The 6,563-nt window shown below is 40.8% G+C and overlaps 1 non-coding gene across 1 annotated transcript; it reads right to left on the reverse strand.

Moving 5' to 3' along the window:
• Positions 1-1,089: 1,089 nt before the first annotated feature.
• TRNAC-GCA (transfer RNA cysteine (anticodon GCA)) lies at positions 1,090-1,161 on the reverse strand. Its single transcript has one exon. It is a non-coding gene; the product is annotated as a tRNA-Cys (tRNA).
• Positions 1,162-6,563: the final 5,402 nt, after the last annotated feature.

Consider the following 6,563-nt stretch of genomic DNA (forward strand, 5'->3'; position numbering starts at 1 on the left):
GACCATACAGACCTCAACATTCTCAAGGAAATTTGGGAAAGGCAATCATATTCATTTTGAGCTTTTGTTACATGCAGTGGAATTTTCCAGTGAGGGATAGGGGATAGAAAATGGCTGTTTAACTAGCCATCAGTGGTGTTGGACTCCTCGTAAGTAAAATTACTCTTGAAAGGTTGGAAGTAAAAGGAGGCAGCACTGAGGTAGATGTGGAGATAAGGAGAAACCAGATGACTGTGGTGAGCTAGACAAAGAGAATGTCACTGTTGAGTCTAACTTCAGAAATTTCTGTGAGATTTACTGTCAGGAGCCACACTTCAGTGTGCTAGGAAGTGAGTAGGTGGTCAGGAAGTAGATGTAAAAACTGCTTTCTTAAAGTAGGTTCTAGTGAAGAGGCTGTAAGGAAGCAGCACATGAAGCAAGGAGATTAAGGAAAAGCTTTTTATTGAGGGGATGGGAGTTAATTGACCATATTTACATGCTGCAGATGAGGGGGAAGCACATGGATAGGAAAATAAATCAGATACAAGAGGCAGATGTGTGATAACTGATAGTTTAGATTCCACAGTAGATTAGATTGGATTATTCTTGAATTCAGGAAGAAGGAGGCTAGAATATGGAGTTAGGAACAATTAGCCTATTGATGATCATTAAATCTAGCTTAAGAAGAGAAATCAACTCATGGGTGATTTTGGAAATTGAGGGAGCTGAGGATTTGCTGCATATGGCTTATATTTCTACTGAAAATTTGGAGATAATGTCAGATGCTGAAATTATGCTTGTGCCTGAGAGGAGCTAGAATAGTTTGAAGTAGTATACATTTGAAATAAAGTAAGAATTTAGAAATAATTTATTAGGAATCAATGGAAGAATAGTTGGAATGTGTTCAGTAAAATCTATTAGGAGTCAATGGAAGGACTGTTGGAATGTGTTCAGTACCAGGTAGTTAATTAAAGTGAAAGTGAAAGTGAAGTCGCTCAGTCGTATCTGACTCTGTGACCCCATGGACAGTAGCCTACCAGATTCCTCAGTCTATGGAATTTTCCAGGCAAGACTACTGGAGTGGGTTGCCAATTCCTTCTCCAGGGGATCTTCCCAACCCAGGGATCGAACCTGGGTCTCCCGCACTGCAGGCAGACGCTTTACCATCTGAGCCACCAGGGAAACCCAAAATACTGGAGTGGGTTGCCATTCCCTTCTCCAGGATATCTTGCGGACCCAGGAACTGAACCTGGGTTTCCCGCATTTTAGGCAGACGCTTTACCGAAACTTCCCTTTAAATATACAGACTTGAAGGATTATGGTCTCTTATATCAGTTCAGTTCAGTCTCTCAGTCATGTCCGACTCTTTGCCACCCCATGAACCTCAGCATGCCAGGCCTCCCTGTCCATCAACCTCTCCCAGAGTCCACCCAAACCCATGTCCATCGAATCGGTGTTGCCATCCAACCATATCAACCTCTGTCATCCTCTTCTCCTCCTGCCCTCAATCTTTCCCAGCATCAGGGTCTTTTCCAATGAGTCAATTCTTCGCATCAGGTGGCCAAAGTATTGGAGTTTCAGCTTTAACATCAGTCCTTCCAATGAACACCCGAGACTGATCTCCTTCAGGATGGACTGGTTGGATCTCCTTGCAGTCCAAGGGACTCTCTTCTTCTCCAACACCACAGTTCAAAAGCATCAATTCTTCAGTGCTCAGCTTTCTTTATAGTCCAACTCTCACATCCATACATGACCAATGGAAAAACCATAGCCCTGACTAGACGAAACTTTGTTGGCTAAGTAATGTCTCTACTTTTTAATATGCTGTCTAGGTTGGTCATAACTTTCCTTCCAAGGAGTAAGCGTCTTTTAATTTCATGGCTGCAGTCACCATCTGCAGTGATTTTGGGCAGAAAAATTAAGTCAGCCACTGTTTCCACTGTTTCCCCATCTATTTGCCATGAAGTGATGGGACCGGAGGCCATGATCTTAGTTTTCTGAATGTTGAGCTTTAAGCCAACTTTTTCACTCTCTTCCTTCCCTTTCATCAAGAGGCTCTTTAGTTCTTCTTCACTTTCTGCCATAAGGGTGGTGTCATCTGCATATCTGAGGTTATTGATATTTCTCCTGGCAATCTTGATTCCAGCTTGTGCTTCCTCCAGCCCAGCATTTCTCATGATGAACTCTATATGTAAGGTAAATAAGCAGGGTGACAATATACAGCCTTGATATACTCCTTTTCCTATTTGGAACCAGTCTGTTGTTCCATATCCAGTTCTAACTGTTGCTTTCTGACCTGCATACAGGTTTCTCAAGAGGCAGGTCACGTGGTCTGGTATTCCCATCTCTTTCAGAATTTTCCACAGTTTATTGTGATCCACACAGAGGCTTTGGCCTAGCCAATAAATCAGAAATAGATGTTTTTCTGGAACTCTCTTGCTTTTTCAATGATCCAGCAGATGTTCGTAATTTGATCTCTGGTTCCTCTGCCTTTTCTAAAACCAGCTTGAATATCTGGAAGTTCACAGTTCACGTATTGCTGCAGCCTGGCTTGGAGAATTTTGAGCATTACTTTACTAGTGTGTGAGATGAGTGCAGTTGTGTGGTAGCTTGAGCATTCTTTGTCATTGCCTTTCTTTGGGATTGGAATGAAAACGGACCTTTTCCAGTCCTGTGGCCACTGCTGAGTTTTCCAAATTTGCTGGCATTTTGAGTGCAGCACTTTCACGGCGTCATCTTTCAAGAGTTGAAATAGTTCAATTGGTTATTCCATCACCTCCAACTAGCTTTGTTCATAGTGATGCTTCCTAAGGCCGACTTGACTTCACATTCCAGGATGTCTGGCTGTAGGTGAGTGATCACACCATCGTGATTATCTGAGTCGTGAAGATCTTTTTTTGTACAGTTCTTCTTTGTATTCTTGCCACCTCTTCTTAATATCTTCTGCTTCTGTTATGGCCGTAACAGTTCTGTCCTTCATTGTGCCCATCTTTGCATGAAATGTTCCTTTGGTATCTCTAATTTTCTTGTAGAAATCTCTAGTTTTTCCATTCTATTGTTTTCCCCTATTTCTTTGCATTGACCTCTGAGGAAGGCTTTCTTATCTCTACTTGCTATTCTTTGGAATTCTGCATTCAAATGGGAATATCTTTACTTTTCTCCTTTGCTTTTTGCTTCCCTTCTTTTCACAGCTGTTTGATAGGCCTCTTCAGACAACCATTTTACTTTTTGTATTTCTTTTTCTTGGGGATGGTCTTGATTCCTGTCTCCTGTACAATGTCATGGACCTCCATTCATAGTTCATCAGGCACTCTATCAAGTCTAGTACCTTAAATCTGTTTCTCATTTCCACTGTATAGTCATAAGGGATTTGATTTAGGTCATACCTGAATGGTCTAGTGGTTTTCTCCACTTTCTTCAATTTCAGTATGAATTTGGCAATAAGGGGTTCATGATCTGAGCCACGGTCAGCTCTTGGCCTTGTTTTTGCTGACTGTATAGAGCGTCTCCATCTTTGGCTGCAAAGAATATAATCAATCTGATTTTGGTGTCCACCATATGATGATGTCCATGTGTAGAGTCTTCTCTTGTGTTGTTGGAAGAGGGTATTTGCTAGGACTAGTGCGTTCTTTTGGCAGAACTCTATTAGCCTCTGCCCTGCTTTATTCTGTACTCCAAGGCCAAATTTGCCTGTTACTCCAGGTGTTTCTTGACTTCCTACTTTTGCATTCCAGTCCCCTATAATGAAAAGGACATCTTTTTTGGGTGTTAGTTCTAGAAGGTCTTGTAGGTCTTCATAGAACTGTTCAACTTCAGCTTCTTCAGCATTACTGGTTGAGGCATAGACTTGGATTACTCTGATATTGAATGGTTTGCCTTGGAAACGAACAGAGATCATTCTGTCGTTTTTGAGATTGCATCCAAGTACTGCATTTTGGACTCTTTTGTTGACTATGATGGCTACTCCATTTCTTCTAAGGGATTCCTGCCCACGGTAGTAGATATAATGGTCATCTGAGTTACATTCACCCATTCCGGTCCATCTTAGTTTGCTGATTCCTAGAATGTTGATGTTCACTCTTGCCATTTCCTGTTTGAACACTTCCAATTTGCCTTGATTCATGGACCTAACATTCCAGGTTCCTATGCAATATTGCTCTTTACAGCATTGGACCTTGCTTCTGTCACCAGTCACATCCCAACTGGGTGTTGTCTTTGCTTTGGCTCCATCCCTTCATTCTTTCTGGAGTTATTTCTCCACTGATCTCCAGTAGCATATTGGATACCTACCGACCTGGGGAGTTCATCTTTCAGTGTCCTATCATTTTGCCTTTTCATACTGTTCATGGGGTTCTCAAGGCAAGAATACTGAAGTGGTTTGCCATTCCCTTCTCCAGTGGACCACATTCTGTCAGACCTCTCCACCATGACATGGCCATCTTGGGTGGCCCCACACAGCATAGCTTAGTTTCATTGAGTTAGACAAGGCTGTGGTCCGTGTGATCAGACTGGCTAGTTATCTGTGATTGTAGTTTCAGTCTGTCTACCCTCTGATCCCCTCTCTCAGTGCCTACCATCTTACTTGGGGTCTCTTACCTTGGACGTAGGGTCTCTCTTCATGAATTTTTCTTATATAATGCTCAATAAATAGCAGTTGATAAAATAGTACTTTGAATAACCCAGTATTACATATTATCAGGGAATAGAGAGCATGAATATAATAGAGCAATTTAGATTATCACTGAAGAGAGACTAGGAAATTGAGTATAAAATGAAAAAAAATATCTATGAGATTACTATTAGACTGAAAAAAAAATAGAAGAGGCCTATACTATTATATCATGTCCTCTTATTTACAAACCTTCTTTCTTTGGTACTTAGTAGCCATATCTATCTGACTATATATTCCATTCCCAGTCATAGTTAATTGGCCTAGGAGTCAACCCTTCATGGTTTTTCACTGACCTAGCAATCAGCACCAGATTGTTGAGAAGTAAACTTTTTCTTCCACAAGTAGGAGTTCAGAAATAATCCTTAAATCTGGGTTAGACTGGCACTGAGGTTAAAGTGCTATAGGAACTTTGTAGTAGGATTTTGCTACTACTCTTGGCAAAGGAAAAAATGCCAGTGTCGCATAAGGAAAAACACTTAGAGAACAAGCAGAACAAACACAAATACCAAATACTGCTTGGGATCCTGATACCTTTGCAGTTTTTTATTCTAATATCTTTTGATGCTTGGCTCTCTTCCTACTATTCATTTGATTCTATGAGATATGCTTGCATCTTATATTAAATTTTCCTTTTATGGTTGAGCTAGTTTAAGTTGGCATTACTTGAATCCCAAAGGGCCTTATGAAGGACTAGCTCAAAGGATTGGAGGTCTTCACTAGTCAAAGAAGAGATTTATTGCTAATGGGTGTTCTGGAGAGGTAAAATAATAGGAAAGTTTATGGGAGAGTTGTTGTAAGGATGGCATGAAATTAAATGCTTTTCCATTTTGAGAATTTTGGAAATCAGGTATGGATGATGACAATCCAGTGTAGGGCATAGAAGAAAGTTGTTGATAGAAGTGGAGGACAAGTTATTTATGTAAAAGAAGTTCAATATTTACTAGGGTAGGCCTAATCTATTTAAATTTTGAAAACAACTAGGAGTTGTAATGAAAAAAAGGATATAGATTAATTGACAAAAATTTCAAAGAATGTGGACGTGTGATCTAGAGGCTGGTAGACAACATAAAGAATTGTAGAAAGGGTGAGTTAAGAGGGCACACACCTCAAAAGACAAATACTTCCTTCAGTTCACTTCAGTCGATCAGTCGTGTCCGACTTTTGTGACCCCATGGACTGCAGCACGCCAGGCCTCTCTGTCCATCACCAACTCCAGGACTTTACTCACACTCATGTCCTTTGAGTTGGTGATGCCATCCAACCATCTCATCCTCTGTCATCTCTTTCTCCTCCCACCTTCAATCTTCCCCAGAATCAGGATATTTTCCAATGAGTCAGTTCTTCATGTCAGATGGCCAAAGTACTGGAGTTTCAGCTTCAGAATCAGTCCTTCCAATGAATATTCAGGACTGATTTCCTTTAGGAAGGACTGGTTGGATGTCCCGGCAGTCCAAGGGACTCTCTCCAGAGTCTTCTCCAATACCACAGTTCAAAAGAATCAATTCTTCAGCGCTCAGCTTTCTTCATGGTCCAACTCTCACATCCATACATGACTACTGGAAAAAACCATAGCTTTGACTAGATGGACCTTTGTTGGCAAAGTATGTCTCTGCTTTTAAGTATGCTGTCTATGTTGGTCATAACGTTTCTTTCAAGAAGCAAACATCTTTTAATTACATGGCTGCAGTCACCATCTACACTGATTTTGGACACCCCCCCCCCCCCCAAAATAAAGTCTGTCACTGTTTCCATTGTTTCCCCATTTATTTCCCATGAAGTGATGGGACCAGATGCCATGATCTTAGTTTTCTGAAGTTTTAGTTTAAAAGTTTAAGTTTTAAGACTAAGTTTTAGTTTTAAATTTTCTGATCGTTAGTTTTAAGCCAACTTTTTCACTCTCCTCTTTCACTTT

The sequence above is a fragment of the Dama dama genome, chromosome 6 (assembly GCF_033118175.1).
Source record: "Dama dama isolate Ldn47 chromosome 6, ASM3311817v1, whole genome shotgun sequence".
NCBI lineage: Eukaryota > Metazoa > Chordata > Mammalia > Artiodactyla > Cervidae > Dama > Dama dama.